Source organism: Ceratotherium simum, chromosome 23 (genome assembly GCF_057802395.1).
Source record: "Ceratotherium simum simum isolate JZ-2026a chromosome 23, ASM5780239v1, whole genome shotgun sequence".
In the NCBI taxonomy this organism is placed as follows: domain Eukaryota; kingdom Metazoa; phylum Chordata; class Mammalia; order Perissodactyla; family Rhinocerotidae; genus Ceratotherium; species Ceratotherium simum.
Window position 1 is genome coordinate 33,635,535 of NC_141922.1, and position 10,931 is coordinate 33,646,465.

The following is a 10,931-nucleotide window of genomic DNA, read 5'->3' on the forward strand; positions in this document are numbered from 1 at the left end:
CATACATTTATCTCCAGATTCAGTAAGAAATCAAGCCATTCACTCACTCATTTATCGAAACAAGTCTTTATTCTGTGCTGCCAGACTCCATGCACTGGGCTAGCCCTTGCATGGGTGGGTAGATAACAGAGACATATTTCCTGACTTCATGGAGCTTTTAGTCTCTGGCATTCAGGCCATTAAATGGGCAATAACACAAATAATTGTCATGAAAATTTTAAGTAATAGGTCAGGCCTAATTTTACAAGAAATTCTGCAAGAACTCTTAAAGCATTAAACTGTGGTTTTGCTTCCTTTTTAATCCTGTCTCACATTTTGAAAATCGTAGTATATTATATTTGTGAAGACGGTGTTCTCTATAGGATGCTAGACAAAATTTTTAAATTTTGTCCTCTTCTTTGCATTTGGAAATCTATCACCTCTGCTACCTATTTTCTTCATTATCTGGCGTGCTTAACACCCACCTCAGTTTACCTAAGTGTATTCGTGGCACTCTCTGTCCTAATGACTCCACTCAGTCTCTCTAGAACCTGCAGAGTGTTATCTGTTTCTTTTTATTTATTTTTTATTTTATTTTATTTTTTTTTGTGAGGAAGTTCGGCCCTGAGCTAACATCCGCCAAGCCTCCTCTTTTTGCTGAGGAAGACTAGCCTTGGGCTAAGATCCATGCCCATCTTCCTCCACTTTATATGGGACGCCGCCACAGCATGGTTTGCCAAGCGGTGCGTCAGGGTGCGCCGGGGATCCAAACTGGCGAACCCTGGGCCGCCGCAGCGGAGCACGCGCACTCAACTGCTTGCGCCACTGGGCCGGCCCCCTCTGTTTCTTTTTAACCATCCATCTATCTCCTGGTGGAACCCCTTTCAGTGCAGTTAATGAGGTAAGTGTCGGGAGTGTCTTCATCTGCTCTGAGTAGGTGACTCCTGAATATTTATCTCCAGCTCAGATCTCCCCTATACTTGCCCATAAGTCCAGTCGCCTATTTCACATCTGCATTTGGGTACTGAGAACCCACGCTTGTAAAAGCTGAGCTGACTTCTCCCTCACACTTGCGGCTTCTCCTGAGATTCATGTACCCAGTCACCAGGTATTCTTTGAGTATCTACTGTAGTCTGTGGAGAGGACTGGCTCTAATCAGATCATATTTTAACTGAGTCATTACCTGTCAACCTCCCTTTCTGTGCTCTGATAGAAACATCACTGATTTTCCAGGTCTTCGTGCAGATTAGGAGAGCACTAATATCTATGTTTTTGAAAAAAACGTAGTTTTCCCAGAGGACTATTCCTCTCAGGCCTCCTTGCATTTATCATCTTTTTTTTTTTTTATTATTTCCCTTTCTTCAATTTCTCCAAACTTTGCCCTTTGCAATTGTCCTCAATTTATCTTTCTAGCATCCAGAGACCTTCCTAGATTATCTACTTCTATAAGGTTAGCAATTATCCTGATAGTTAAGTTTCTACTTCTAACACTGCGTGGATATTTAGCAGTAGCTTCTTGTAGGCCAGATCACAGAAAAAAATGTTTAGCTCTTATGTATCCAGTAGGGACAGGTACTCATAAAGCGTCGCGGTGAAAATAGTTTTTAAAAATGTATCTTCAAAGGGCCCAGTGTTGTGCAGGCCTGTCCACACGGATGAAGATGCAATAATACAGTGTGAGAAATGGAAGCAGGAAGAATGGACCTGCTTTCAAACTATGATTCTCAGCTGGTAAAATATAGAAAAATCTCATGAAATTGGAATCGATCACTGTTTGGCTCTTAACTTCATGACTTACATAAAGACAACTTCTTAAAGTTCTTATTGAAAGTTCTAATTCAACTTGTTAAAGTTCTTATATAGATACATTTATAAGTGAAATTAAAAGAATATTCTTTCCTATGGTTTACTAGTGCTGTAATTTGCTTGTTACCACTGAAGAATCTTTTCTTCTATATCCATGTTTGAGGAAGGCCTGATTGTTTCATAAGAACCAAGGCTGCTTTTGGTCAACTGGCAAGATATGTGTGGAAGGATTTACATTTTAGATCATTTACTCTGATTGAGAGGGAGTTAATTTTCCTAGAACATTATTCTGAAGAAAATCTTTGGTACAATCTAATTTAACCTCTTTATTTTACCAGATTGAAAAAAGGAAATGAGGGCTTAAGCAATTAAGAGACTTATCCAAGTTGACCCAAGTTGAGTGAATAGAAAGCATTTGACAGACTTAAACTAGGCTGTAAGCACCATGAAGTAGAGAGTATGTCTGATTCACCACCGTATCTTTAGTGCCTGCCATATTGATGGCATAGCATGAGTATTTCATACATATATGTTGGATGAATGAAATAATAAAGAGTGGGTGATTTCAATATTGTTTATACTTTTCCAAAGTTACTAGTCCATGAAGTCTCTTCAACCTCAAATATATGCATTTGTCTTTGCTACTTATTTCTTATTGTAACTAATGTTGTTCTTTTTTTAGCAAAATTGTAGGTTAAAGGAAGAATGGTTAGAGCCTAGAGACTTCAGACCATAATCGTGATGAAATATGCTCTACCCACAGGAGAAGGAGGAAACCATTCTGTCTGTATCTGAGAATCCAGCAGTCAGTAGCACATGGATGATGGGTGAGAAGTCAGTCCTACAGAAGGCGAGTTTGAAAGTAGTTTGCTTGGTAGCATGTAGAACACGATACTAAGGATGTTTGGAACCAGACGGTAGGCTAAAGGCCACAAACACAGGTATTGGCTAGCTATTCAGCTCCTTGGCCATTGGTCTGGGGTTCTGGATAAAGACTCTTATCTCTGAAGAACAATGAAAATCCCTGTGATTATCAGAGAAGAAAGGAGATTGAAATTCTAGCTTACCAAATCAGGGCTAAGCATTGTATGACCCAAACAGAGATTGAACTACTGAAAAAATAATGAAGTTATTGTTCCTGAACAAACTAAATGTGAACAACTAAAATTGTAAGTAGGTTAAAGTTTTCACATAAACTTTGGGCTCCTTTGGAACGTTCTCCTTTTTTGGCAGCACTTTCAACAGAACATATTCACAGGAAGGAGCCGAGGTGTTACCCTTCGCATAATATAATATTCAGTAAGTAGGAACAGATAAAAACTGTGGCGGATTGATGGCCAGCACTACTGTTTTTAGTCTCCTTTCATTCCTCTAATTTATAGTCAAGCGTCCTACCCAGGTATCCTAAAAATTCAAAAATTTCTTATTTTTGTTATACATAAACTACAAGCTTTTAAGACTAGAATTTTGCCACAAAATTATTTGCAAGACAAAATTAGAATGTTCCAAAGGAACTTTTACAGACATATTGTAAAATGTAATGATTATGAGATGATGACAATTTAAAATGATTGATGGATTGTCGTGCATTATAGACAATAATAGAAATTGGGTTGCTGTTCCTTACTAATCCTGACACGAAAATAAGGTCAGGCACGTAAACCAAGGCCTCAACTGAGAACGACAGGCCAAATAGCCAAACAGCCTTCCTGTTCTGTTTTTTTAGAAATTTGGGTCTTACAGTAAATCTTTCAGGCAGGGGTTATACTTTGAAATGGCTTCATGTAGAGTTGGTGCAACAAGCTACAAATACAACAAGTTCCGAATTAATGCTGATTGTTGATGAAGTACATGGCAGTGGTGGGGGAATTACTGATCTGATAAGATACCCAGGAAAAGGAGAAAACTGTAACAGAAACCCGAAGATAATTCAAGACAAAATCCTGACATCCTTGCTCCCCAATTTTCTGGCCATTATTATTTGGTAGTTTAAGAGACTTGAATGATCTGATTCATCCACTTATTTTTCCACTCCATTTTGCTGCTATAGGCCTGGATTCACAGTTGCAGGCAGGGGCACACATTTTCTTCAGGTTAGCAGCATACGGAGAAGTAAATAGGTAGAGATTTACCTGCCCCTTGCCTTTGAACCCTCTACCTTCACAGACACCCTATTATCCCCATCTGTGGGCTTAGCCCCAAACAAGATTCTGACACTATTCCTCTACATGCTGTGATTTAAGGAACCCCAGCTTCAGTGGATAAGAACCAAATCAGCCTTGTAGCTGGGCCTGCTCTGATACCATCCCCAGTTCTAGAACATAAGCTTTCACCTCAGCCCTTGTGGATAAGCTCCCACTTATCCTGCAGTCTAGAGACACTAGAATATGTATGCTCACAGGAATAAGATTCAGGCCCAAGGGGTAAAGATCCAGTAACTAGAATTGTGATCTAAGACGGGTTTATTTTAAGATTTTTAGGAATAAGATGATATTCCAATTGGTAGGACTGGACATCAGTTCTCTCTGGGCAGAATCATCAGCGTATTTTACTCAATACTGAGTACCTTGAATATTGAATAGGCTCTTCTTTAATCCCTCCTGTGTGAGGAATATCGACTTGGGCTATAAGAGAGGATTAAGCTGTCTCATAGTGTGGAGAGGAAGGTAGTTGGGTAAGTAGCCAAACATGCACTGGTAGACTTAATACAGTGTGTATTTTCCATTATTTGTTGAGCCGGAAAGCAGAAAAAAGATTGAAAGAAATATTGTTATTCTGTACCTAGGCTACATAAGTCAGTGAAACATCAGTAAATGATTGAACATGAAGTGGGTCCAGTGTGTCATCTTTTTAAAAGGCTGCATAGAAAATTGGCATAGCCTTCTCTGCCAGTAACCAAGGGTATAGTTATTAAGATCATTTTGACTGAGATTTCCAGTCTAGGTTGCTTATGTACACAAGCGCATGAGCACGTGTCTCCTCTTGATGGAATTTTTTATATCTCGAGAGAGATTTTACTTAGAAAAACTCTAAAAATTGGAACATCTTAAATCTGAGTCTTTTTGGTCCTAGATCGCTGCAGCTCTGCCTATCAAATTCTGCACACTGCATTTCTGGCATGCTTACTTCTAAGGTTATTCTTTTTGTTTTCCATATTTCATGTATGATTTTTCAGTAATACAGAGATCCCCAAAATGTGGTGGTAGTAAATGTTAAGCAGTAAAACCATTCTGTGGTCAAATGCACTTAGGAAATGCTGGGCAGAGTAAAGTTAAATGATTTTCTTTACTGTCATTTTACAGAACCTTAAAAATGCTAAGGTTGTTAATCTCTGAGAAGAATTAGAGTGTGCGATCTTTACTTGAAAACAGAACCCTCCACTATTTTTTCCCGCCCATGAGGAGCTCCGGGTACTACTCTGTATTGGAGCACATTTTGGGAGAAGCTGTTGTGAAAGCCAAGGGAAAAAGCTTATGTAGGACTTTTTTATCCCTTCCGGTTGATTCCTCCTTTGCTGCTCTAAAAAATCAGGAGGAAATAGTCCTTGTAAATCAGAATCCTTGGGATGAACAAAAAGCAGATCTTCTTTAGATTTTTAACTTTGTACCCCCTGTTCCTGCATCTTGCCCTGATTCCTGTGCTTTGAGGCATGAATTTTCCTTTCCTAAAATAGAAAATCTTGCTGTAATCAGTGAAGCACAATCATGGCTCTGAAAGGCTCATTTTTAGATCCTATTTGTATCATAGATGTGACAGCTATATGCTAAAATCGACTGGAGATGTTTTTATAAAAAACAACTCTAGCCAACGTAATGTTACTGGTTGTTGGACATGTTTATTTTAGGTACTAAAAGTGCATAAAGTAATATATACAATAAATAGTAGCAGGGAGATTAAAGTATGATATGAACTATAAATTAACGTTAACCGGTCTTCGTGGCAAGGAAGGGCATGCCTGTTTATAAGCTAGTATCATGCAGAAGTGTGTGAAAATTACAGGGGATTTCAGATAATTCATAATCAAACTTTTCATGTTAACTATTATTGTATTACCCTCTAATCTTGATTTGTTGTTTTGAAAATCTCCTTATTTTATTTTTTTGACAATGACAATAGTAATTAAGATTTCATAGGGTTTTACATATTACAAGGTGCAGTGACCTCAGTTACTTCTCAAAACTTTGTGAGGTATGTATAATTATCAATCCCCTTTCAGAGATGAAGAGGATAAGTAAATAACTCAGTGGTAACCAACTATAAATCAGTCTTAGAGCCAAGATATGGATCCGCTTCTTACAACACCAAATCCAAAAGCCCAAGTGCCCTCATCTGTGCTGTTTGAATAGCCTTATCATTCAATGTATATATTTATGTGTATAATGACTATACACTTAGTACTTTGAGTCTTCATCTAAAAATATGTGAGCAAAGCACCCAATTATGATTGGCAGTCACATTTCAGTTAGGTCAATGGTAAATCTTTTAGATGACAATTATTTTAAATTCCTTCCTCCTTATGCTCCTTGCTTTACCTACTTTTTTTCCATTTCGGTGCACCAGAGAAAAGGCAGTGAACATTCCATATGAGATTATGGAGAAGCTTTTCATCTAAATTGCTCACAGAATCTGCTGAATAATTTTGCAGCATACCAATGTTACATTCTGGGCTGCCCAACATTCCAGAGAGCACAGGGAAACCTGACATACCTGTAGAGCAAACGCCAGAAAATTGCCAGGTATGTAAAGGTGCCATTCACCTGGATACCTAAAACATTTTGTTATCTACGTGGCCTCTAGTTGTTTCTATCCTCCCTTAAAAGGATCACACTTAACCCTGCAAGCTCATATTAGGGCATCTAAAAACCCAGTAGTGACCATTCAGAAATGATACACTGATACAAGTATATTGGGATTACCACAGTTGACCTGTGTCATACGGCTAGATAGCAAGGATATATTTGGTATATTTGGTATATCTAAGCCAACAACTACTGCTGTGTTTCCTTCTTTGCCACACATCCCTTTCCAAAGTTCCCCACAGGAGGGGTGAGGCAGATGGTGGTATTATGTCTTCCCCTTCTGAACAAAGATTTTACCACTTGCATTTCCTCCTCTCCCCTACTGCTGTCATCAAGACTTACATAAATGAGAAGATGCTTTACTTTCTAAAAAAGCTCTCTGTCAATGACAAAATACTTTATAGTAGCCATTAAGTCATAAATATACAATTTGTTTTGAAATATTTCAAATGGACCCATCTCTACCAGATCTACTTGCATCAACTAATCACATTATGTTTTCATAGAGGCTGTATGTAATTTCGTACCTCCTGTAAATTCATTCTCAGTACCCCAAAAAGGCTTCCAGGGAAAAATGCCATACTTTAGCATCTCCCTAAGATTTATTGATTCATTCTCTTTAGATTTATTCCAACTCTTTCTAGGCCAAAGACACACATATCACAGTTTATTCCCATGCTTATCTCTAAGCATAATTGCACTAATTTTAAAAATATCTCCATCAAGTGCCAAATAGTTTTATGGATGGAAAAGCTGAGCCATGGGGGAGTTAAGGTTAACAGAAAACCACAAAGCTTGAGAGAGACAGGTAGGAACTGAACTTCCAGATCCTTGTTCTGTTTTTGATTTTTGACAGAATATGGACAGCATGATAAGAAAAATAAATACTGGACTTATATTTAGGAGCCCTGAGCTTGAATCTCAGCTCTGCCAGTCACTGTAGTTACTAGCTGTGTAAACTTAGTAAGTTATGTGACCTCTCTGGGCTCGAGTTTCATTATCTGTATGCTGGAGAGAATGTAATTAATTTAGAGAATTGGTAGGAGAATTAATTGAGATAGCATGTGTGAGGGTACCTGGCATGGGTAGGTGCCCACTAACTGTTAAATGGTATTTGTAGATTTCCAATAAGCAGTTTCACTGAGGGAAAATGACACACTCGGCCTCATTTATATATCTGACATTAGAATAAATGACTATTGATGGGGAGAGGACTTCTAATTTTAAGACAAGACTGGCATGTTTGCCCAAGCAAATTAATATTCCAGTCCAGAGTCCCGCAGTGAGAACATTGGGAAAGTATCTTTGCTGAGAACATGTCCTAATGTAGAAAAAACTGTCTGAACAATGCATCCCAGGAAATGAGGTCAGTGCACTGAGCAACTTAATCATATCCTCAAATAAGAAAGAGGGAAAAGAGAAATGAGGAAAATTCACAAAGATTCTAGCAGAAGAGGTACTTTTTTGTATAAGGGAAAGAAATGGATAGAAATTGGGCCACAGAAATGGAATTAAGAATAGGGCAGAATAACTCCAAAAGAGAGGATTCAAAAGGCAAAGTCCTTAGACAGCAGTATCAGATCAGACTGTACTATCAGAGCAGAACAGACTCGCAAGGGCTCTACTGTCTTCACTGGAAACCTGTGGTGAGCTTCTGGTCTTCATATGCCCCCACTGTTAGAGTTCTCATTACAAGGGAATGAGGTTTAAGTCAGGGGTTTTTATGTTGAGGTTTTACTGACTGTACTGTGGTGAAAAGATGTAAAGAGGCTGCAGAAAATTGATCTAGAAACATGGTGAGATTCCAGAGCTGGAGCAGAGAAGAATCAGAAATAATTAATTCAGTTAATTTATATTCTAATCATCCAGCAAAATTCCTTCTCCTGAGATTTGGTAATGAAAGCATCTAATTTCATTTATATTGTTGAACTAACACTACTCATCTCAAGCTTTTATTACTGACATATGTAATGTGCAAGTACCACAGTTTTACTAGGTCAAATATTGGTTAGCAGGAGCATGTTGATTGTGAAAAAGTCTTTCTTCAGATAGAATAGAAAACAATAACAAATTGAATTCCAACTGAAAACCAATGAGAAACTGACGTCACTGCAGCAGGCATTGCACTATTGTGGAGAATAAACGCTCACTTACTTATATACTACAGTATACTTGATATTTTAAGATGTAACTACAGAGGATTAGGAAAGCGATCTGCTATTAAGTCTTTAATAAAATCATGTATGGCTTCCTTTTCCTTTCGCGATATATTTTAAAGTCAAACTCAAATTATGAAGAAGTTGGAAAACCAGCAAGAAAATCCTATTGCCTGAAATAAGCTTTATTTTAAGCAGGCATTTACGCAGCTCTGCAGCATGACCAACAATTTATATAATCTCTTGTGAGTCACCAAGGGAAGCTGGCATAATTGACCTAAATGCTTTTGATGTGCAAAAAGGAGACTAAGGAAGTAACGGAAATATGTCTGGAACCCCATATTAATGTTTACTACTTTGGGATGATTCTCTCCTTGGTCTCCTTTGCAAGACTCACTTGACACCATATTGATCACATAAATTGCTATTAATTAAGATTAGACTTAAAACCCATTTTTCTCTCTTTTCCTCATTTTGATGTTTGGGAGGGCATTTATTAAGAGTATAAAGCATGTGGCAAAGATACAAACAAAGGAATAGAAGACAATGAATCACCCTATTTAAGGTGTCTTCTTGTAATAAGGGTTTTTTTTTTTTTTTTGTCCTTGCATTGATGCTTTTTGGCTCAAGGGAATGTCAGTTTTTTCAAGAATGCAAACAGTTTCTCAATCTGACAATTTGTAGGACACTTGGGGCTATCAGTCAGGAAACACTGACTACAAAAGAGATAAGGTTTCAAAATTATGATGGATTTCCAAAAAACTTACAAAAATTGTAAATGTTTCTCAAAAACAATTTAATCAATTCTGAAATGTCCACAGTAAGAAGTAAAAATCTCCTCCTTAATCTCCTCTTCTCTCTTGTTAACAACGTGGTATGTATTCTTAAGGAAGCTTTCTCTGTGTTATTCCAATGATATATAGAATCTTTGTTGTTGTTATAAAAATTAAAACAGAATCATACTATGTATACATTTCTTCCCTGAACCACATGAGCTTTCCAATTGTTCTCTGCCAGAACAGAGGTAAACATCTCCTCTTTTTAATAACTATAAAATATTCTGTAATATAAATACACCATATGTCATGTAATCCTTCCTCTCTTAATGAATATTTATATTGGCTCTAATTTTTTATTTTCTCTTTTATTATATAAACATCTTTGTACATATATCCATAAATAATACTGTAAATATTTCTGTATGATATATTCCTAGATGTGAAATTATTGGATAAAAGGATTGAGTAAATTTCGAAAATTGTCCCCCAAAAGATAGTGTTGATTTGCATTCTCCTCCCAGTGTATGAGAGTGCCTGTTTCCTCTATGTTTGCCTACCCTAGGTAATAGAATTGTTTTTAATCTGTGATAATTTAATAGATGAAAAATGCTCTATAATTACTGTTTTCGATTGCCACAAAAGAAACATTAATGCTATTCTCTTTGCTTTATTCACTATCCTTTATTTTGGTCGGTTCTCTGGATAGAATTATTGTATACCCATGTTTGAAATCCTCCTTGTATTCCCATTAGATATATTGTTATAAAATCGCAGCAGTTCAGAGTGGGAAGGGGCCTTGGTGGAATTCTGTTCCTGCCCCCATCTGGTGCTTGGTTAATATCGCCAAGAACTGCTTGATCAGCTTGTGCTTAAACATTTCAAATGATGGAGAACTCATGAGCTTTGCAGGCAACCTGTTTCATCTTTCAATGGTCTTTCACTGTATGAAAGATTCTTCCAAGGAGCCAAAAGCTCTCTCCTTGTAGTTTCCATCCACTATACAGCTCATGAGTTTTCAATGTGAAGTCTAAGGTAGAGGTGGTTCCTCTGTCCTCAAACTTTCTTCCGGGGGTGCTTTTCCTCATGCTACTTTGCATGTCTAAGAGCTAGTTCAGATTAATTGCTAGACAGAAGCCTTGCTTCCATTCTCTGGGACACTTCAAACATCTCAGATTGGGGGTTTATATTCTTCTTGGGCAACTAATGGTTATGCACTGACTCTATGCCTCCTATCTTTCCTATTGTTTTGGCTTGAGACACTATAGCATCAATGTATGCATTTTCTGAGACGAAGAAAATAATCGGAGGTATTCATAGAAAACCATATACTTTCTTCTGAAAGATATTGATTACAGTCAATTAGATTTATTTATTGGAGAGTGGATAAAATTTAGACTGGAGATGTTATGGAA